Source organism: Lutra lutra, chromosome 14 (assembly GCF_902655055.1).
Source record: "Lutra lutra chromosome 14, mLutLut1.2, whole genome shotgun sequence".
NCBI lineage: Eukaryota > Metazoa > Chordata > Mammalia > Carnivora > Mustelidae > Lutra > Lutra lutra.
The window spans coordinates 47,832,417-47,856,441 of record NC_062291.1 but is presented as its reverse complement, the minus strand read 5'-3'; the positions used below and the strand labels follow the sequence as shown (position 1 = coordinate 47,856,441).

The 24,025-nt window shown below is 47.6% G+C and overlaps 1 protein-coding gene across 5 annotated transcripts in view; it reads left to right on the top strand.

Annotated features, from left to right (window-relative positions):
• Nucleotides 1-24,025, top strand: part of ARHGAP22 (Rho GTPase activating protein 22) — a 168,540-nt gene that overhangs the window by 4,375 nt on the left and 140,140 nt on the right. The gene's annotated exons all lie outside the window — the stretch shown is intronic.

The following is a 24,025-nucleotide window of genomic DNA, read 5'->3' as shown; positions in this document are numbered from 1 at the left end:
GCTCGTTGTGGGGGGGGTCACACAGATGCTGGCTGGGTGGTTGTGACGTGGTGTGTCATGTTCTTTGTACCTGGACACTTTCCGAGGATGATTGAAATCCCAGATACCAGAGGAGGAAACGCAGGCAGTAGTCTTTAACCTAGCTCTATGTTAGAATCACAAAGGAGCTTTTAACAATCCCCAGGTATTTTTAAATACTTGGAGATTGGTCTGGAGTGAGTTCCAGACATCCGCATATTTTTCAGTTCCCAGGTGAACCTCCTGTGTGGCCAGGACCCGGAACCCCCGGACCGAGGCTGGGGAGGCCTCAGACGGCACACAGCAGCCCTTGCTGGGGTCTGAGTGGGTGTGTGCAGGGACGAGCCCTCGAGCTCTATGTTCACGCAGCCAAGTCGCCTGGATCTGACGCTGGGCTGGACAGGCTACGGGACACTACTCAAAGTGTCCCTTTCTATAGTGGGGGTGGGGAGCAGCTGAAATTAGCCTTTAATTCTGTTCACTTCTAATGCCTTAGGGGTCTGTAGAATCTACAGATTATTTCCCCTCAGTTAGGTTTATGGTACCAACTGATTTGAAAGGAAAAGTCACTCTCTTTTGGGGACGCTTCTGGCTTCCAGATTTTCACAGTAGAGCAGACCCCACCCACCTACACCCCCCCCCCCCCCCCCCGCCAGCTTCAGAGTGCAGATGCTAATTCTTTAAGGGAAAGACAAATGAGAAAAAGCACAGGATACCTGAATTTAAAGAAGAAGGTGGAGTTAAATTTTCAAGGGCGGTGAAATTAACATAACCCAATTAACCGTTTTAAAGTGACCCGTTAATTGAGTGGTGATTTGTACTTCCATGGTGTGCGACCATCACCTCTTTGCAGTCCCAAAGCATGTTCACCACCCTGAAAGAAAACCACTGAGCAGTGGTTCCCCACCTCCCCCAGCCCTGGCACCCACGGATCTGCCTTTCTGTCTCTAGGACTCACCTACTCTGGATATTTCCTATAAATGCAGCTACATAGCAGGTGTCCTTCCGTGTCCGGCATCTCTGGCGTAGAGTGATGTGTTGGGGATTGATCACGTGGTAGCAGGCATCAGCACTTCATTCCCTTAGACTTAATTAATTTTAAAAATCATTATCTGACCACAAACAGCTTGGCAGCTTTATAAAGAGGGACTGGCCATGCTGTTCTACAGAAGGCTTCGGAAAATAGGAAAGTCGGCCAACACAGGGGAAGCAGTTTCTCCTCCTCATCCTCGGTCTCTCTGGGTCAGCCGTTCTGTCTCTCTCCCTTACTCAATTTCTCTCTTTCTGTCTCTCTGTCTGTCTCCCTCTGGCTCTTTCTCTTCTCTCCGTCTTGCACCATAGATTCTGGAGGAGAGCAATTGGGAACTTGTGCTTGCTTTTGTCAGGTATTTCCAGGGAATTGGGGCAAACGGGAGATTTTTGGGGGGTTAAAATGTTGTGCCGTACCTCATTTCTTCACTCTGCCCGGAGTTTTGTCGAGTCGAGGAACTGCCCGATAGCAGGAGGCCGGAGGCCAGCCAGCACTCTGGTCTTTCATTTGGGGAGACCTGGCTAAAACTCTCACCCAGCCATAAGCCCCACCACTCGTAAGATTTTCCTGCGGCACAGTCCTCCCCATTCGGACCAGCTACAGCCTCTGTGCTCACCAGCTTCCCACACTGCTGCCCCCTGGCCTGTGCAGTTCTCTGCCAAGGACTAGAGGCTTCTCCCAGTTAGCTGACCCTCCTGGGTCCTTCCCACCATGAGTAGCCGCTGAAGGTCTGAATCATGGTGGGCAGAAATAGGGTAATCTCTGTGCATACTGGGCCAGAGAGTCCAGAAGGAAGAGAAGGCAGCTCTGAGTCCAGTCATTCATTCAGGATCCCAGCTCCTTGGCCCACAAGCTAACCTCCAGGAGCAAGGCCAGAGGGCAGCTTGGACTGAACCTCCTCCATCACAGCCCACCCCAGTGCCCTCCCAACTCTGGCTTTGCTCACTTGATCTTTCTCCAGAACAGCTCTTCCCTCCCTGCTGTGGATGCAGGGACGTGAGGAAACCACATGGACCCAGGTGAGGAGGCGAGAGTGGGGGAGAATGGGAGACTCAGAGACAGGAGAACTGAAATCATAGGAAAGGAAGGGGTGGGTGGTACAGGAGAGGTAGGTTGATGCCATGTTGAGAAACTTGGACTCTTTTTCATGGGCAGTAGGGAGCTACTGAAAGTTGTAAATGTAGGACTGATTGGATCAGATTTATAGGACACCTGAAACTTATAATGTTATATGTCAACTATACTTCCAATTTTAAAAAAAGAAGATAGATCAAATCTGTGGTTACTGGAAGTGGGGCAGGGTGAGGGAGAATTGGAGGAAAGTGGTCAAAATGTACAAATGTCTAGTTATAAACAAGTCCCATGGAGGAGTGGAGTGTATGACACAGTGTATTATACTGCTGTATGATATATTTAGAAGTTGAGAGGAGATCCTAAGAATTATCATCACAAGGAAGAAAAGCATTTTTTTTTCTCCTTTTTTTTGTACCTACTTGAGATGGCAGATATTAACTAAATTGATTATCGTTATCATTTCACAATAGATGTAATTCAAGTTATATGCTGTATACCTTCAACTTATAGAGTGCTGGGTGTGAACTGTATCCTAATAAAGCTGGGCGGTGGGTGGGAAGAGTTGTTTATAGGAAGAATGCTGTGGCTTCAGGGTGTGAAGTCAGCTCTCACCTAAATTCTTTTTACAAAGACCTTCTTACTGGTCTTCCTGATTCTGCCTCTGGCCTATCCATCTCCTTTCAATATTGCAGCTGGAACAAGGCTCTTAAAGCCTAAACCCTATGAGAAGTGGCACTTGCTCAGCCCATCCCAGCAGATTCCCATGTCAGTCCTCCAGCTGACTCACCATCACTGTCACATCATCTCTTGTGTTCCCCGCTTGCCAAGTGCCGGCAACACTGGCTTCCTTGCTCCTCCTCGGATGAGCCGGGTCTTTGCACATGCTTTGCCTTTTCTTCAGAGTACCCTTCCCCCCAGACATCTGCATGGCTCACAAACTGACCTCCACAGGACTTTTACCATCTTCTTTTGAGGCTCTCCCTGAGCACCTGTCTGTGTCTCAGTAGCACAGGTCATGCAGTAACTGAGTCAAAAGTCACCTGTCCATCATAGTGAGTTAAATACCCAGGCTGATGAAATAATCATGTCACGTGGTGCTGGCAACCAGGCCAGGGGGTCAAAGGAGAGATCGAGCTCCAGAAAGGTCTCAGATGAACAGAAAATCCTCAGTCTGGAAGTCCCACACGTCACACTCATTGCCAACTTATTGTCCACCTACCCTTAAGGAGTCCAGGAAGTGCCATCCTACCATGTGATTAGAAGAGGGGATTGGAAGTATTTGGCAAACACCATGAATGACCGCACTATTCGCAGCCCACTCTGACATTCCTACCCTTCTTCCCTGCCTTATTTTTCTTTACTTCATTTACTATCATCTCATATATGTATGTACGAGTTTATTTGTTTTTTAAAGATTTATTTATTTATTTAGAGAGAGAAAGAGAGTACAGGGGGAGGGGCAGAGGGACAAGGAGAGAGAAACTTAAGCAGACTCTGTGCTGAGGGGAGAGCCTGACCTGGGGCTTGTTCTCACAACCCCGAGATCACGACCTGAGCCGAAACCAAGTGATGGATGCTTAACCGACTGTGCTATCCCCGAGCCCCTCATATGTGTATGTATTTAACAGCTTTATTGAGATGTAGGTTACGTATGATGAAATTCACCCATTCAAAGTGTACAATTCCATGATTTTTAGTATATCTGTAGAATTGTACAACCATCACCCTAATCCAATTTTAAGACATTTCTCTCACCCAAAAAAGTTCCCTGGTACACATGTGCAATTAATCCATACTCCCACTCCAGCCCGAGGAAACCGTTGATCTGCCTTTTGTCTGTATAAATCTGCCTTTTCTAGATGTTTTATGGAAATGGAATCATGTATTATGTAGTCTTTTGCATCAGGATTTCTTCACTTAGCATAGTATTGGAGGCTCATTCATGGTCTTATGTGTATCCATGGTTTGTTCCTTTTTCAGTTGTATGGATGTACACTTTGTTTCCCCACTCACCCGTTGGCTTATTGTTTTACGGCCTAGCATATGACCTATCCTGAAGAACGTTCCATAGGTACTTGAAAATAATGTATATTCTGGACCCGTTATAAGGAGTGTCCTATATATAACAGTTGGATCAGATTTGTTGATCATGTTGCTCGGGCTTTCTATGTCATTGCTGATTGTCTGTCTAGTTGTTTTAACAATTCTTGGTACGGATATGAAATCTCCAGTTCTTATTATTCAATTGTCTGCTGTCCATTTCTGCCTCATGTACTTTGAGGCTCTCTCTCTCTCTCGTGTGTGTGTGTGTGTGTGTGTGTATCTTTATAATCGTTACCACTGCCTCCTGGCCTTGAGTGGGCAACCAATCCATCCCTGCCCCTGTGTCTCATTGCCCCTCACCCCTCACACTGACTCACAGTGAGAAGGACAGGCAGGTATGTTTGCTCTAGCTGTCTTAACAAGTGCCACAGGCTGAGTGGCTTAAACGACAGAAATTTATTTTCTCCTAGTTCTGTAGGCTACAAGTCTGAGATCAAGGTATCAGCAAGATTGGTTTCTTCAGAGCCCCCCCCCACAACTGCCTTAGCTTGCAGATGGCATCTTCTCCCTGTGTCTTCCTCTGTGTGTTTCTGGGTCCCAATTTCTTCTTCTAACCAGTTATGTTGGACTAGGACCTACTCACTTCATTTTAACTTAATTACCTCTTTAAAGACCCTAACTCTGAATACAGTCACATTGTGAGGTGCTGGGCATTAGGACTTTAGTATATGAATTTTAGGGGCAGATACAGCCCACAAAAATGGGAGGGATCCCTCTTGTTTTCCTGGGCTCCCTGCTGGCAGCCATGAGCCATCCGTGCCCCAGGAACAAGGAGCCTGGAGAGAGGCTGGGCAGAGCCCCTAGTGAACGTCTAGACAGAAGCCCTGCCAGACACAGTGCCCACTGGGGAGCCAAGAGGAAGCCCACACTTACCCACCCCCAGTGACTGAACCAAGTGTGGGCTGAGTCAGAGGATTTCCTTAGGGAGCCATTTTTTTACTATGATTTCTGTTCCTGTGCATCTGGGAGAAGTGATTTGACTCTGAGAATGATTGCAAAATAGGAAACCACAGAGAGGGCTCACAGCCCTTACGTACCTCGCAGCTTCCCCTCCCCTGCAGTCTCAATATAATGCTGCCCCAGCTTCGTGAGGACAGAGCAGCTCCCCCTGTCAGCTAGATAAGGAAGCTGAGACTAGGGAAGTACTTTGACTCCTGAGGGCACACAGCCAATGAATGGCAGACAGGACTCAACCCAGATCTGAGCTGACCCATCTCTAGTGCTCATTCACTGCTACACCTCTGCCTTTAGGGACATCGACTGCACCTTTTTTTTTTTTTTTAATTTTATTTATTTATTCGACAGAGAGAGAGAGAGAGAGAGATCACAAGTAGGCAGAGAGGCAGGCAGAGAGAGAAGGAAGCAGGCTCACTGCTGAGCAGAGAGCCCGATGCGGGGCTCGATCCCAGGACCCTGAGATCATGACCTGAGCCGAAGGCAGAGGCTTAACCCACTGAGCCACCCAGGTGCCCCCATCGACTGCACCTTTAGCCATAGCCATCAAATCCCCCACCTGAATTTGGAACATGCCCCTCGTAGTAGGACTGGGTTAGTGGTTCTGCTGCTGACACCATTATCCCAATTCTGAAAAAATAAGGCTAGTCTTTAGAGAAAGCCAGGTCCGGATAGAGCTCCTAGGTCCACCGCTTAATCTGTGAGCTTATTCAAGTTATATAATCTCTCCATTTGGGCTCCTCACTATAAAGGGGAGATCCTGAGAGGTCATATCATAGAACCTATATAAGGATTACGCATCTAATAAAAAACAGAGAGTTCGAGGAAGGGCACAGGTTAATTCCTGAATGAATAAGAATTCCTGTCCAGGTAAACCATTGGATTCTACTATTAATCTCTGGCTCTGAGCTGTTGCCTTTGGCATTTTTTTTTTTAAAGAAAGTGGAATGATCAATTTGTGCCTGATGGAAACTCTGTGTAGGGTTACAAGGACCATCTACTTAGAACCAGGCATCCTGTCTTGTTTCTTCAGTGTTCAGGGAGTGCTAACCCAATACCAGTCAACTGAGGGTCCCAGAGAAAGTCAGACTGTCATAGAGATGAAAGCTACTGAGGCCACCAAAGGTGGCCATGCCTGGGAAGTTCACTCAAGGGTTCTCTAACACAGAGTTGATAGTTCATTTAGTCACTCAGCACACAGGGGCTGTGCCAAGCACTTGTTCCAGGCACTGGGGATGCAGCAGGTAACAAAACTGATAAAAACACCCACTTCTTGGAGCTTATTCATCACCTGTTAAAATCTAATGGAGGGGGACGCCTGGGTGGCTCAGTTGGTTAAGTGGCTGCCTTCGGCTCAGGTCATGATCCCAGCGTCCTGGGATCGAGTCCCACATCGGGCTCCTTGCTCAGCAGGGAGCCTGCTTCTCCCTCTGCCTCTGCCTACCACTCTGTCTGCCTGTGCTCATGCTCTCTCTCTCTCTCTAACAAATAAATAAATAAAATCTTTAAAAAAAAAAATCTAATGGAGGGATCTATAGGAAACCGTTCTTTAAAGTCTTCCGTGTAGATCTTGGGCCTCTGGGAGGTGAAGCAGGATCTTTCAGTGACAGGAAGGTGGGAGGCACAGTAGGAGTTGTTTGAAAAAGAATAGTCATTCTGTAGCAGCTATAAAATCTGACATGGAAAAAGCTGGGAAATTGTCATTTCTACCCATACAACAGGGGAAAATGTAAATGAACTTAAAATCAGTGACTCTTCTTAGAATCATCAGAAAATTGAGGTTCCAGGGCAAACCACCGCCTCAAATCTGGAGCCATAGGGGAATTCAGAAAATAGTAGCCCAGGTGAGTTTACCTGAAGCAGAAGCCACTGGAATCATGATCTGGTACGAACACTGAAATGCTAAATTTGACTACCTGCTGGAGGCAGGCTGTGGATTAGCTTGACGGTGAGAAACTCCTGGGGGCCCCAGAATCAGCCAGTGGGAGGGGCACACTTTCGTGGGTTTTTCTTCCAGGAACTTCACCAGATTCTCAAGATGAAGAATCAAGAAAAACCCCTGTGTATGTCAGACGGGGGAAAGGAAGAGCAACCACTGGAAAAGATGACCAAAATGTTCTCCACAGCAAAGGCCCATCCTCCAAGTAGAGCTCCTTACCAGAGCCAAAGTGACCTGGTGGGAGGGTAGTTGGCCAGCTCCAGATCAGCTAGACTTCCTCTCACCTCAGGAGGGAAGGAAAAAAAGGGGGTGGCCTATTTAGTACTTCTGCGGGTCATAGCCCAGGGACTCAGGCCCACAAAAAGCCTGAGTATTAATCATAAGATTATAATAGTCTTTCCCTCCTCGCACCTCACCAATGTATCAGCTGGGTTCGAGTGTCACAGCGCATCACAGCTGAGGAAGCTGCCCACAGAGGCTCTATTTCGGAAGGAGTTCTTAGTGAAACCCAAAGACCATAGAGAAAGGAAAAAGCAAAAACAAAAACAAGGAAGCCAGAAAGCCTGGAGGCCTCTGGCACCTACAGTTACCATCAACGTTAATCACAGCATGGAGCCCAGCCAGATTAACATAAAACTTCAGACGAAGAGCTACGCACTTCAATTTCTGTTACCCAGTACGTTATGGATGGCTTCCAAGCAACAATTACAAAACACATTAACCAGCAAGACAAAAAACACAGCCTGAAGAGGAAAACTGAGTACACGGAAGGTGCCTGGAAGTCACCACTCCTTCCTAAGAACAGGTACAAGCTGAACAGATTGAAAAATCAACCACCCTTCTGGGAGCCCTAACAGAAGGGAGGACATGGGGAAAACCACTGCCTCTGGGACTGGAGACAGACAAGCAAGCCCCAGGGGTCACCGACACAGCAGAGACTCACATGTGGATGCCACCGTGGGAGCCAGTGCCCACAGAGGGAAACATGCGTGTGGCTGATGGATTACTGGGGGCTTAGTATGGGCCGCTCTGAGAGTTAAGGGCTCTGGGGAACCCAGTCCTAGGGGAGCCCCACCATACTGTGTGATTTACCTCCAGGAGCTTGGCCAGGTTCCTACTGTAAACATCAGCAGGAGGAGAGGAAAAGGAACCATTTTTGACCAGTGTGCTTGGTTCTTTTTTTTTTTTTTTTTAAAGATTTTATTTATTTATTTGATAGAGAGAGAGCACAAGCAGGCAGAGAGGCAGGCAGAGGCAGAGAGAGAAGCAGGCTCCCCACTGAGCAAGGAGCCCGATGCGGGGCTTGATCCCAGGACCCTGAGATCGTGACCTGAGCCGAAGGCAGCAGCCTAACCCACTGAGCCACCCAGGCGCCCCGTGTGCTTCGTTCTTAACAAGGCCCGACGTCAAGGGAAATTGGCTTGCCAGAGCCCCACATGACAGAGTCTGATCAGAGCCTGACTGACCAAAAGAACGTAGACACGTAGATGCCCAACTCTAGGCAGCTCTAGCCGAGCATCAGAACCAGACCCAGACGTGGCAGAGATTTTCAAATTGTAAGGTGGAGAATTTAAAATAACTATGAGGGGTGTGTTTTGGACTTTCTGGCGATACCGTGAGTTACTTCACAATAGCTATGAGAGATGAGCATAGGGGAAGTTGATGGGGACCAGTACCTGTGAGGAGTCATCGAGCAGGGCTGAGCAGCGGGAAAAGCTGGGCTGTAATGGAAGTAGCGCCTCAGTGCCCTGCACACTCAGCCGAGGCTGGGGTGGGTGCTGGAAGCTGTGCTGAGTTGGGGGGAGAAGACCAGGCCTGTATACCCCCACAGTGACCAGCCAGGACTGTGGGGGCCGCCCCGAGGAAGAGAGTGTACCTTAGGTGAGGACATCTCCAGCTGAGGAGGAGGCGGGGGGGTACACGTGAGGCCTCGGTGTCATCCGGGTTACACAGCAGAGCCCACAACAGGCCATCTCTAGATTTTCACTGTTCCAAACAAAGCTGTAAACACGCTTCTGTCTGCAAGATAATGCGTCTGCAGGATACAGCCTGGGGGGCCCACCTGCAGGGTCAGGGGGGAGCACTGTGTTCCTCCCGGAGTCAGCGGCCTGTGAAGGGTGGCGGTCCTCTCTTCACTTGGACTCCTGGGGTAGAGGGACGGCAAGGCAAGCTCTGGCCCTTCCCAGCGGGACACGTGACTGTGGCCCCCATGTCTTACCTGGAGCAAAGAAAGGAGCTCCCGGGGGCTGCATGGAGAATGAGGAGGGGTTTAGGCCCATTTTATGACGAAATCCTGTTGGTTATAAATATGCTTTTGCAAATATTACTGAATCTGTGACTGGATGACTTTCAAAAGTCTTTATCTGTTTGTTTTTTTTTGTAATTTTCAAAAGTCTTTACCCTTTAAATTTGCTAACAAGGTCACCAAGGAGAATCAAATGCCTCGAAAGCAGATTTCTGGGCCTATCAGTGGCTTGGGGGCCTCCAAGGTGGGCGAGTGAAGCCCACGGAACCAGCAGTCAGCTCCGCCACACACGTACCATCTGGCGGACACCCGTGCCCAGTCCTCGCTACTGAAGTAGACGGAACCACCTGGTGTCAGACACCCCGGCAGGCTGGGCTTGAGGTGTTGGCTTAGCCCCTGCTCACAGGTGATCTGGCACATGTCGCTTATCACCTGTGGGCCTTACTTTCCTCTTAGAACAGGAACGAACAAGATATCTTTGGGGGGTGGTGTGTATGAACCTTGGTATCGGGGCTTGGCTCGTGATATGCACTCAGCAAATGGTAACTGCTGACATGGGATTACCCTAATCTGCCCTGAGGGGCGGTACTCCCACCAGGGCCAGATGTGCTCCTTTCTGGTGGGACTGGCTCGGAGACTGCGTGAGAGCACGGCTACAAAGACAGCCTGAACAGAGTCCTGAACAGAGAGGGCAGGCTAGATTCACATGGCTGCTGCAAGTAGGAAAAACAGGCCTGATGGCAGTCCCCTGCTGTCACCTCTGGGTATTGTCCCTTTCTTTGTGTTCAAGTCTTTGTCTTGGGACTGATTCTCCAGGCAACTCACAGTATGGGACCAGGGCCCTGAGGCTAGACAGCACCTTTCTGCAAATGACAGAGGTGTCCCTCTTCCAGGCTGAGCCAGCCCCAGGCCCAGATCACAGAGCACAGCCTGAACAAAGACCCCTGCGTCTCTTCAGCTAGTCATGCTGGCAGCAGGGCCCAAATGCCCAGCCCCACACAAGGGTTCTTACAGAGTGTGCCCCAAATTATAGGTTTGTGATCATCTGTGAATCCTTTGGGATACTGGCAGAGACTGATACTCAAAATAGCAAATTTGGAGAGAGGAGAAGGAAGCCATGGCCACAGGCCCAAGCTGTCCCCCATGGCCCTGCCCCGGGAGAGACCAGAGCCCCTGCATGGTCCCTGGTTCTCTTTCTTTTCTTTTCTTTTTTTTTTTAAGATTTTATTTATTTATTTCTCAGAGAAAGAGATAGACAGAGAGCACAAGCAGGAGAAGCGGCAGGCAGAGGGAGATGCTGATTCCCCACCGAGCAAGGAGCCCAATGCGGGACTCGATCCCAGGACCCTGGGATCATGACCTGAGCTGAAGGCAGACACTTAACTGACTGAGCCACCCAGGTGTCCCCAGTACCTGGTTCTTTGCTCTCTCCCAAACCCTGCCCTGGGCATAGCCCCAGGAGGGAGTGTGACAGGCCCTGGCCGTGAGGGTTCACATCCAGAGGGAAGATGACAGCCTTGGACAACAACAGTTGTAAGACAACAGTCTTACCCTCTCTGATTCTGATACCAGCTGGGTATCCAACAATTCAATTCCATTCGCTTCTGGCACCAGCTATTCAAAGTTAGTGCCGACCCTACAGGTTAGGGGCCCAGTCCCACAAAACTGCTCCCGCTTCAGACACTAGCTACAAATGGGTTGCCCAGCACTTCTGTCCAACTTGACTACAAATTCAGGGATTCTTGGGATTCCTGTTTCAGTTTTGATAATTGCTCGAATGGCTCACAGAACTCATAAAAATGCTTCGCTTACTGTTACTGATTTATGTTAAAGGATATAGTTCGGGGACAGTCAAATGGGAAGAGCTGTGTAGTTGAGGTATGGGATGAAGGTAGAATCCCATACCTCCCTGGGTGTGCCACCATCCCAACGCCTCCAAGCCGGAAGCTCTGTGAACTCTGTCATCTGGGGGGTTTTGTGGGGAGGTCTTCTGACATAGGTGTGATTGATCAAATCATTGGTTCTTGTGACTGAAGTCAACTTCGAGTCCCTTCCCTCTCCCCAGAGGTGGGGGTGGGAGTGAGAAGTGGGGCTAAGCACTCCAGTCCACTAATCATGTCTTGGTCTTTCTGGAGGCCAGCTGCCATCTTGAAGGTCTCTGGGGGCCTGTCAGTAGCACAGACACAGATGTGGCTGAGAGGAGCTTGATGTGAGCAACCAAGACCTCTGCATTGCTCAGGATATTCCAAGTGTTTTTAGAGTTCTGTGCTAAGAACCAGGGACAAAGACCACATATAAATTTCCTATTACACACACCCTCCCTGTGCGTGTCCTAGAGATGAGGACTGTGTTCTCCCAAGCTGGATCCTTCCACAGTGTTTGGCACTGGGCTTTGCAGCATTGGTTGTTAACAAATACATGTGGAGAGGAAGGGATCAAAGGTCTTCCACCTTCCCTGAAGCCCCAACTGTGTTGTCATGGGTTTGAGACAGGCTAGTTTTGAAGACAACAAGTTAACAAGTGTCGATGTAGCACTTTCCAGAAACTACCATTTACTGAAAACCGACTCAGTGTTAAGCTTCATCTGTGTTTTCATGGGTCATCACGATGGCCCTGAGGGCTGGATATCATTAGTCCCAAGGAGGATCTGAGAGGCTAAGATGTGGGGGGCGTTAGGATTCAAACCCAGCCTGTTTCTTGCCAACCCCCTGTCAAGTCTCCTGGCTGGAATCAGGACAAGAGAAATTCAGAACCAAGGAAGTCTGGCTGGGTGAATCCATGTTATAACAGTACAATCTGGGGGTGTGTGAGATTAGCTATTGCAGTATAACAAACCACAAAACTCAGCAGCTTCAAAGTGTGAACAATTATTCTTGCTGATGGGTCAAGCTCTCCTGGGCTCACATGGTCTTCTGGGCTCTCTGGCGTGTCCACAGTGGGGATGCTGGTAATGATGGCCTCCCTCATTTTGCGATGGTTGCTGGCTGTCTGGTAGGCCAAACACTGGGGTGATGGGGCCATGTGTCTCTCATGGATGCAGAGAAGGCTGAGGGATTTGGGAGATTTTTGTAATCACTCTACCACAGGAGGGACATGGCTGCTTTTAAGAATTGGATGCTTGTTCTCCTGGATCTCTCATGGGGCTAGATTTCCTGGAGGTGAGCTAAGCGTTTGGAGAAAAAGTTTCTGTTCTAGGTGACATGTTGTGTGTGTATAAACCCACTCCTTTGCTAGGACCCTGAGGGGGCTGAATGTGGATAGGTGGTGGAGCAGAGCCTCCCTCCTGGGAGCCTTGAGGCTGAGACACCAGCCTGAGCCAAGCCTCGGCCAGAAGACAGGCCCAGCAAAGCAGGTGTGTGAGTGTGCATGCTGGGAGAAAGCCCTCCTTTGCAAGAAAGGGCAATGTAAGCACCATCTGGTCTAATTCCTGCTAGACTCAGCCATCTTTAAGCTGAAGGAGAGTTAGAAAAAACTTCAGGGAGAAGATACAAAATAACAGTACGACCCTTACAAGGAACCACCCTTAACTTGGGTGTATTGCAAATACCAAGAATGTGTTTTGAAATCCTTTAATGCATTGTCACGTGCCCTGGTGGCAGTGTTGCATTATGATTCAGATGTTGATCCTAGAGACAGGTGGATCTGGATTTAAATCCTAGCCCCACCCTGACTCCTGCATGATTTCCATTAGGCCACCCCAGTCCTCAGCTCCACGGGAGGCCACGATGGCAGCTAACTCAGAGCAGTTTGAGCTCAAATACTTACAAGAGTATTTGAGTATTCACTGTCCCACAGTGTGTGCTCATGAATGCAATTTGATCATAACATATTCATCCCACTGTGAAGGGATGAATCATGGGAGAGGAACTCATTCGTGAGACTTCCTCTTTGACCTCTAACTTCCCTGTGGCCCCGTTATCCCTGTTTTACATATGGGGGAGCAGCAGCTCAGAGAACACAAGCCACTGGCCCAAGTTCTCAGAGTTACCCACAGGCGGGAGAAGGATTTGAACTCGTGTCTCGTGGGACGTAAAGTCTAGGTAATCTTCTTGACTCCCCAGGCCTCCCTTGACTGACTCCTTCCAAAAGACCTCTGGTGACCAGATCCCAGAAGAGCACAATGGTCATAAGACATCAAGTGTTTTGCGTAGATATTTTACCTACTCTTCACTCAACATGATGGCTTAGGTGTGCATGGCTAAGAAGCAACATATTTTCAGGTGACAAATGACAAATGACAATTGCTAATAGGAGCAGGGCCTCCCATTAGGGTTCGAATATGGTAGAATCCTTTCACCCTGACCACACTGTTCAAATGCTTCTCTCTCAGTGACATGAGAACTTACCTTTCTCAGAGTTGGTTCAAAATGGCTATCTTTCTCTTGACCCAGTCATGTTTTCTCAGATTTGGAAGATGCCATCGAAATTATCCAGTCCAATTCCTGCATTTTCCAGAAGAGGGAATAGATCTGGACTGGATGGGACTCAGAACACTGGGATAGGTTCTCAAGTCCAGAGACCAGGTGCTTAACATCTGTTTTTTTCCTGGGTTGTCCAAAGAGATGTGTGTAGGTCCCCTTATTTAATCCTCTGAACGGTGCTGGCCAGATGGTATTCATGTCCCCATTTTATTTTTATTTTTTTTTTCAAGATTTTATTTATTTATTTGACAGAGAGAGATCACAAGTAGACAGAGAGGCAGGCAGAGAGAGAGACAGAGGGAAGCAGGCTCCCCGCTGAGCAGAGAGCCCGATGCGGGACTCGATCCCAGGACCCTGAGATCATGACCTGAGCCGAAGGCAGCGGCTTAACCCACTGAGCCACCCAGGCGCCCCTCATGTCCCCATTTTAAAGAAGAGGGAACAACGGCACAGAAAGATTAACTGATCTGTCCAGGGTCCAACCTCTTGTCAATGGCCAGCCTGACATTGGAAATGAAGTGTGACTACAGAGGCTGATTCAAGAAAAGCAACTGAGAAATATACAAGCCTCCTCAAAATTAGGGAGTCATATTTCACAAGGAAAAAACACTCATCATTTCAGGAAGTGGTATTTTGTGATTGATTTGACTTCCTCTTGAGAAATACCAGAGCAAATGAGTCACAGTGACCCTCCAGGCCAAGTTCCTCTTTTTGGGATGTGCCCCAAAACATTCTTGTTGTGGCAGTTTCTGTGTCAGCCCAGGGCCCCCCTTGGAGATTGGATCTCTGAACCCAGAACTTGGTGATGAGTCCACATTTCTTTAGCAGCAACGTCACTCCTTTGCTCTGAGTATTCTGCAGGGATACAGGTGTCCCCTGACCTGGACAACAAGGAGCCTGCTAGGCTCCCCTCTGTCATTCAGTCTCTTTTAGAGTGTTTGGGGCAGAAGTGATATACCCTCTCTCCACATCAGAAACCAGTCCCAACCTTCCACCAAGGCACCATGGCAAATTTGCCCTAGATGATCCAGTCACTCATTCAGTGAATAGTTATTAAGTTCCCTGGAGACGCAAAGCTGTGCAAGGGAGGATGTGGCTTCTGGAAGAATTCCTAGGAGAGTTAAGACATACTCACAGAACTAGATCAAAACTGCCACCACACAGCCTTCCTTCACCTTGCTACACAGGGGATACCAGGCTGCTTTGGCCTGCACTGGTTGACCAGTTGGGGGTGATCAAGAGCAGCATGCGCTCCTAAGGCCCCTGAGCTCAGAGGTGGCAGGGACTGTCCCCTGGAGGCTGGTTAAAGGCAGGAGGGGAAGGCAGAACTCATAATAGGAGGACCAGACAGAACCAGGAAGTTCCCCAAGGTGGCCAGGCTGGGTCAGCATGCCGACGGTCCCTGCTGGATCCTACAGAAACACATTCTGCACATAGTTACCTCTAGACCAGAGTCTTTTGCTTTTAGAAAGGGGGCTAAGAAGCTATGGATCAGAGTCACTATTTTCTGAGAATAAACACTGAGCATGGGGAAGAGTGGGGAGACATGCCAACCCCTGGAGAGGAGGAGCCCACCCCCCAGTCAGCACAGATCCCCACACTGGGCAGGGGCAGGTGGTGACAGAGGAGTGGGCCTCACCAGCAGGGCCAGAGTGTTCTCCAGGGCTGTCATAACATGTGACCTCATGCCAGGAGCACACCTGTGTGAGGGGGAGCCTGTGGGTATATGTCAGTCTGTACACATACCTACATGTGTGAGTGGTGAAGCCAAGTTCAAGGGGAAGTGTGTGACTGTGTCTGAACCTGAGCCTGATCATGTGCCTGGGACAGAATGTGCGTGTATGATTGTGAGCACAAGGGTGTATATGTAAGACTGTGAAGAAGGCATGTGTGTGTGAGTGTGCATGCACACACATATATGAGTATTTGCACGTGCATGTGTGTGGGGCTGTGTGCACATGTGAGTGCATGTGTGAGGGTTAGTAGTTTCATATGTCTGCCTCCCCCTCACAAGATTTTAGTGTCAGGTTACCTGTTTCATAACTGGCGTAAAGGAAGCCACACACCTCCGTTTTGTGGAGGGTCAAATATGTTCCAAGCATATGCTTCCTGCTTCAAATCCTGGTCTCATTTCATCTCCGTCGCCACCGTGGGAGGTGACAATTGTTGCCCCTATTTTGCAGCTGAGGTGACTAAGATACTGGAAGATGCCACTCAGCCAGTATACGGTGGGGCCAGATTTCGATCCCAAAGCCCAGGCTCTATCCGTGGTATCACCCCACCTTCCATAACCTGGCAAATGAAACCAAGAACAGAAAAATCTAATCAGATGACAGAAACTCATCAGAATGCTGGGTCTGCAGAGGGTCGACCGGGGCTGTGAGCCCTAGGCACTGGCTTTTGGTGTGTGCCAAACTGTAGCAGTTGCACGCCTGAGCGGTGGGCATGGCGAGTGTCCCCACCAGCTCACTTCCTCTGAAGTCACCTCCCTCTTCTGCTCCCGGTTGTATTTACATCAAGAGACTGCCTACTGAGTTACGTGGAGCTGTAAACAGAGAAGCCACATTTGGGGAGGCTTGAAATTATTGACCAAAACACAAGACTCCCACGCCAAAGACGTCAAAGCAAACCGCAAGCTAGTGAGCAAACTGTTTTAATGTGCGGGGCAAATAAATGTGTTATCTTTATCTGTAAGAAGATAGATTAACAGGCGGGGCTGTTCCGGAGGATATGTCATATTGTGGGACTATCCGTTACCTATTGGTATGAGAAGCTAGCTCTTGGGGCCAAAATCTTAGGAAGGAATGACCCCGTAGTGATTCTTTGCAGAGTTTACTGGGTTGTCAGTGCACAGCTGGTTCTTGCTTATCGTGAGCCCCAGAGTCATTGCTTATACACACTCTTGTACATGTCCTTATATAGTGTTCAGTTTGCAAAGAGCTTCCACATACTCAGCCTTCCTACCTTAGTATGGCCCATTTGGGATGGGCAGGAAAGCAATTATCATCTCTGTTTGATGGATGAAAGAACTGGCACAGAAAAGTTAAGGGAACTGCTCAGAGTTAACTCAGATCAAGGTCGGTGGGGCCAAGAATCAGACTCAGTACTCTCGCTCTTCATCCCCTTGGCGCCCCACTTTGAGAGCTATTTTCAGCTGACCACAGCAATCATTTCCAGTTTCCTTTAGTTGGAGCCCTAGTCATCCGTTGCCTAGATCATCCCAATCCTCCTGTACAATTCTCAGCCTCTGGTACTACCAAAGAGCCACCTTGCACCCCTTGGGAGCCATCCTGTAGGATGAGCCGTCTTTTGGGTGGGAAGATGAATGAGCCCAGAAGCTGTGGGTAGAGAGGAGTGTTGCTTCCTTCATAGAGCTAAGGAACAAAGTGGGTGGGGTACAGAGTAGGGAGCCACCCCTTTACCCATAGACAAAGACATTCAGGACCAACTTTCATGTTGAAGTCAGCAACCATGACAAGCTCATTTCCCTGTGCTGTGGCCAAAATCTCCACTGCACTGGGGCTTGACGTCCAGGCCACATGTTTGGGCTATTCTGGGTGCCATGCAATTCCATATAAATTTTAGAACAAGCTTGTCAATCTCTACAAGAAGTCATCTGGGATTGTGTTAAATCTGTAGATCATTTGAGGCGGCACAGGTATTGCCATCTTAATGTTAAATCTTCCAATCATTGAACATAGAATGTTTTTCCATTTATTTAGCTCTTTTCAGCTAAGTTCCTTTCAACAGTGTTTTCTAGTTTTCTGAGAACAAGTTTTGTACTTGTCTTATTCAATTTATCCTTGTATATTTTATCCTATTCGATGCTATTGTGAATGGAATCATTTTCTTTTCTGAGTTCATTCTCAGATTATTCACGGCAAGTGTGTAAAAATACAATTGATTTTTGTATATTGATCTTATTACCCTTCACTCTAGCTGTTCTCATCTGTTAATTCTAATAGTTTTTCAGTAGATTCCTTAAAATTTTCTATATACTGGGGCGCCTGGATGGCTCAGTGGGTTAAAGCCTCTGCCTTCTGCTCAGGTCATGATCTCAGGGTCCTGTGATCAAGCCCCGCATTGGGCTTTCTGCTCAGCAGTGAGTCTGCTTCTCCCTCTCTCTTTGCCTGCCTCTCTGCCTACTTGTGATCTCTATCAAATAAATAAATAAAATCTTAAAAAAAAATTTTTCTATATACAAGGTCATGTCATCTGTGAACAGAGATAGTTTTACTTCTTTCCTAATCAGGATACTTTTATTTCTTTTTCTTTCCTAACCGCCTTAGCTAGAACCTCCAGTACAATGTGTCTAGAAGTGGTGAGAGCAGACATCCTTTTAAATCTATTGAGACTTGTTATGTGGTCTAGCATTTGGTCCATTCTGGAATGTGTTCCATGTGCATTTGAGAAGAATATGTATTCTGCTGTTCTTGGGCAAAGTATTCTATAAATGTTTGTTAGGTCTAGGTGGTTTGTAGTGTTCTTCAAGTCCTCTATTTCCTCATTGATGTTCTATCCATTATTGGATATTGCAAGTGGGATATTAAAGTTTCCAATTACTATTGTTGCACTGTTTCTCTCTTGAGTCTATTTTTGCTTCCTGGATTTTGGTGCTTTATTGTTGGGTGAATATTGTTACATATTCTTGGTGCACTGACTCTTTTATTAATATACATTGTCCTTCTTTCTCCCTTGTAATAATTCTTGTCTTAAAGTATATTTTGTCTGAATTTAGTACTCCCCCCACCCCCTGCCCAGCTCTCCTTTGGTTACTCTTGGTATGGGGTATCTTTTTCAATCCTTTTACTTTCAACCTATTTGTGTCTTTGAATCTGAAGGACAGTAGTTCCTCCTTACCTGTGGTTTCAACTTCCCCAGGGTGAGTTACCTGTGGTCGAACATGTTCTGGAAGTAGAAAATCCTCCTTCTGATGAGTCATCAGAATGGCAATACTAGCTTACTCTATTCACATTGCCTATGTCATTCACCTCATTTCGTCTCATTATATAGGTATTTTGTCATCTCATAGCACAAGAAGAAAGGTAAATACAGTATAATAGGATATTTTGAGAGAGACCACATTCATATACCTTTCATTATATACAGGATGTTGTTATAATTGTTCTCTTTATTTATGAATTGTTGTCACTCTCCCACTATGCCTAATTTATATTATAATTTTAATTATAATATTTTAAATTAAATTAAATTAAAAAATAATTTAAATATAAATATAATTTTAATTATAATGCCTAATTTTATCATAGGTATACAGGTATAGGAAAAAACATAATATATATAAGGTTTGGTACTATCTGTAGTTCAGGCATCAACTGGGGGTCTTGGAGCATATCCCCCATGGATAAAGGGGGCTACTGTAAGTCTCATTAGACAGCATATTGTTGGTATCTTTTTAATCCATTCTTCTACTTCAGCCTTTTATTTTTTAATTTTTTTAAGATTTTATTTATTTATTTGAGAAAGAAAGATCACAAGTAGGCAGAGAGGCAGGCAGAGAGAGCGGAGGAAGCAGGCTCCCCGCTGAGCAGGGAGCCAGATGTGGGGCTTGATCCCAGGACCCTGAGATCATGACCTGAGCCAAAGGCAGAGGCTGAACCCACTGAGCCACCCAGGCGCCCCTACTTCAGCCTTTTAATTGGACGTTTATATTTATATTTATATTTATATTTAGTGTATTTACTGATATTTAATGTAATTACTGAGAAGGAAGGATTTACATTTGCTGCTTTGCTACTTTTTTCTGTGTCACATATCATGTTGTGTTCCTCAGATCTCTAATTACTGACTTCTTTTGTGTTGAGTAGATATTTTCTGACATAGCCTTTTAATTCCCTTGTTTTTCCTTCTTTTACTATATATGTTTGGGTTGTTTTCTTAGCAGTTGCCTTGGGGATTACATCTTAATTTATAGCAATCTACTTTGGATTAATACTAACTATACAAAACCTTTTCCTAGATATCTCTATCCTCACAGACATACTGTGTATGTTACATTTTCACACACTGTGGGCTTTATACACTGGGTGCTCCTCACCATAAACTTACCATTACTGTTTTATGTAGTTATCTTTTAAATAAGAAAAAAAGAGAAGTTACAAAGAAAAATACATTAATCCTGTCTTACGTATTTACCTATATAGTTTACTGCTATTCTTTATTTCCTCATGTGGATTTGAGTTACTATTTAGTGTCCTTTCATTTCAGCCTGAAGGGCTCCCTTTAATATTTCTTCATGGGCAGGTCCGCTTGTGGTTAGCTGTCTCAAGTTTTGTTTATTTGGGAATGTGTTAATCACTCTTTCATTTTGGAAGAATAATTTCATCAGATATCGAACTATTGGTTGACAGGATTTTTTTTCAGCCCTGAAAGCTAAATGTGTCACCCACTGCAGGTTAAAGGAAGGTAGTGTGTGTGTACCAGATACTCAACAAAGGGCGCCCAGACAGGAGCTGGGTTTCGAACAGATGAGGATGAAAGAGTCTGGAAGGAAAGAAGCGTCTGTCGGAGTGGGAAGACCCCATCCAGCTGCCCCTTCTGGGTGAGCTGAGATGACTGTCAGTCATAACCCACAAGAGCCTCTGCCCGGGAACCATGACAACAGGCTGTGGAAGACTGTAGCCATAGCTAGGAAGGAGAGTCTGTGGCTTCCAGTCTGAGATGAGCGACGGTTAGCTTGGTGGCATAATTGGGGAAATAAGGAAGGAAATAACCATCTGTGAGAGAACAGACACATGGGAGATGGGCCATCTGTGCTGAGTCAGGAGGATCAGGAAGTGAGAGAGAGGAGGAATATGGAAGCATAGGCTGAGAAGCATGATGTGGGCTCCAGCTAGAAGTCTGTGAGCTGCCAGTCACTGGAAGGCAACCCAAACCGCTGCAGCCAGAAAGGGGAATTTATCAGAGGTATACTGGAGGTTTACAACATCTTTTGAGACCTGAAGATCTAGGCTTGTAAGATGGACAAGAGTGATGGTGGCTCTAGAGGGCCAAAAAGCAAGAAGCACAAGGATTTTTTTCTTATGGGACAGCATGGCCGAGACACCCTTGCTAGATACCTCCCCCATACTGGAAGGGACCCCTGTCACAGCAGACATTGTCACTGCGGCCAGTGCTAGGAAGTCCATTCAAACCCTCTCTCAGACTTTTCATGATGTTCAAGATTAGAATAAAAACCAGGCAGGGGCATCTGGTGGGCTGAGCCTCTGTCACCTGACCTCATCTGACTGCCTGCAGGGACAAAGCAGATCTATTCCTTAGGGTTTCCAAAGAGGGAGATGGCAGGAGATTGCCCCACATTAGGAAGGGGCTACATATTGTGTAGCGCCCGAATAAGTTCCCTTCTACCATAACAAATGAAGGAAAGAAAAGGTATCATTTTAAAAGCAGAGGCCTCTCGAGTGGTTTTATCAACTTGGAGAGAGGAGCCAGTGAGGGAGGGAGGGATTAAAGATGCAAAAGGAGGAGAAATGTCTAGAAGAGCAGAGGGAGGTTATGTGCCAGGGGGAGGGGGCGGTCAGCCCAGGGGAAACGCACAAAGGGCGGGGCTGGTTGTGCAAGGGAGGAATCCTGACTTTGGGGAGAGGTGTGAGTTGAGAGAGAAGGCATCTGGGAAACTTCCGTTCTTTCCATCTGTCCTAAACCCTGGCTTTCCACAACAAGCAGGTGTTTTCACGAGGGAGAAGACTTGTTTTCCAATAATGCAAAACTGACCAAATTGGTGAGTCATCACTTTCTAAAATCTGACTCTTTAGGGAGTGGAAAACATTTCAGACCTGCTTCCTCGAGGCATCCAAGTGAGGACAGGTTTTGCCATTTGAGCTTGGGCAGGCAATAGCCTCACCACTGGGTCCCCCGCCCCTGCTTCAGGGAAATGGGGACAGCTCCTTGGAACCTCAGTACATTGTATTTCCAAGACTCAGAACCCCATTAGTGAAGGCGCATTTCCCTCTTTCCCCTCAGGCTCTGCCAAAAGCAGGAGCTCAACAGGCAATCCCACCTGGCCCAGGGTGTCAGACCTGTGGGCTGGGGTCCTTTTTATCCCTCCCCTAGTGCCTCAGGGGACCCCACCTGCTCACAGCAAGGCTGTCCCACTGTCAGTTCCACACACTCCCTAATAGAAGTTTTCCCTTCTTGGAAGGGAAAACTCACAGTAAGAACTTGCAGCTCGATAAAATCTTTATTTGAAAGCTGCCTGATTAAATGGGGAGCTCAGACACTTGGCCAAGTAGATTTTTAAGTGAGTAGTTTTTGTCTGAGCCCAACATTTACAGAGACTTAAAAATGAGGCCTTTGAGTTCCATAAACCCCTGTGTGGTAACTGCCAAAGCCCCCTTCGGGAAAGGACTCACTGGTCAGCTGCAGGGAGTGGGATCAATCAACAGCCCCTGGCTATTAGCTCTTTTAGGGTCAACCTCAACTTTCAAGCCAACTCCATGCTGTTCTGGGGGGGGTGGGGCACAATGATGGTCAAGGTCATGGTCTTCTTGAGGAGGCCCCCAGCCAATGACTGCAAAAGGCAACGGTATACAGGCCTGACCCCCTCCACCCACCCAAGTCAGACCCTCTACTAGGCCCTCTGCTTTTTTTTTTTTAAGATTTTATTTATTTGACAGAGATCACAAGTAGGTAGAGAGACAGGCGGGGTGGGGAGTGGGGGAACAGGCTCCCCACTGAGCAGGGAGCCCAATGTGAGGCTCGATCCCAGGACCCTGAGACCATGACCTGAGCCAAAGGCAGAGGCTTAACCCACTGAGCCACCCAGGCACCCTGGTTCTCTGCTTTGGAACTCCCCAGAATGTTGGCGGAGATGCCCTCTGGTTTGCTTGTGCTCCCATGCTCCTCTCCCACCCCACTCCTGAACAGGTTTTAATTCCCAGTAAAACTCTCATCTCAGCATCCCCCCTAGAGAATCCAGGCAGCACACCTGTCATTCATCCATTACACACAGCACGCACCCCTGCCTCAGACATCAGCTGCCTGGACATTAGCCTGTCCTAAGTTGAAGACAAGGTGTGACAAGTGTGACAGTGGAAGTTGGAACAGAGGCTGTGTTTTCTGAACCCACTTGGTAACCCAGGCCCCCTCTGCCCTGACGTCAGGGCTGCAGAACTCTAGAAACCATTCCCAGAGGCTTCAAGTCACAACCGAGGGGCTTTCCAACCAAAGTCTACTCTGGGCTGTGTACGTGAGGCTGTACCCTACACTGAAGCGTGTGCACGAGACTGAAATGAGAAGCCAGGTGAAGCATCTGAAGGAGGCATTGAGCCAACGGCAGAGGCAGACATTAGACCTAAGGCCACAGGACTGTGGGAGCGCGGGCAGGGAGAGAGGCCCCCCTCTCTGGGGCAGAGTAGCTTGCAGCACCCAAGAACCCTCAGGCAAAACCAAGGATATACTCAGAGCACTAGCAAGGCCAGGCCACCAAAGCGGCAGAAAAGTTCACCTTTGATGAATCCCACACAATCGTGCAATTAAAAACTCTAGAAAGAATACTTTAAATTCAGCATACTCTTAAGTTTTGTTTATAGTTTATATTTAAATTATGGGTTATCATATTTAAATTATGGGTTAATTTTTAAATTATGGGTTGATTATGGGTAATAATTATGGGTAGTTTAAATTTTATATATTTAAATTATGGGTCAGGTCTTCATCAGCCCTAGCAAGAGGCCTTTTAGAAGGTTCCTGTGGCTTCAGGCATGAGGGATGAGGAGATAGTAAAGGTGCTGGACCCTGACTGTGGTCACTGAGCGGGGAGGGGACACTGAAACAGGGTCCAAAGGGAAGCATCGACGTCTGGTAGGCAAAGATGAGCAGGTGGAGGATATATGTGGTGGAAGGTCAGCTGGAGTCATGAAGAGGACCAGCTGGGTCATGGCTCTCCTTCTTCTGGCCACCTGAGATATTTCTAGGTTGATAGTGAGGCTTGGCCTCACTCAGTCATTCAGGGTTTCAGACCACAGGACCTCTGCCTCCTCCTGCATGGGCCTTCCAGGTAGCCCCAGAAAAGGGAGACAAGCCTGGAGGAGTGTTGGAGGGAGGAGTCCTGTAGGCCAGGCCTAGAAGCAGCCACATCGTGTCTGCTCAGAAACAATGTCTAGGATAGTCACACGGAACTGCAAGGAGCCTGAGAAAGACAGGGCATCTGGGCATGTCCAGGAGGGAGACAAGGACAGAGCTGGTGCAGAGCTTGCCTCCTCTGTCCTCAGCAAGGAGTC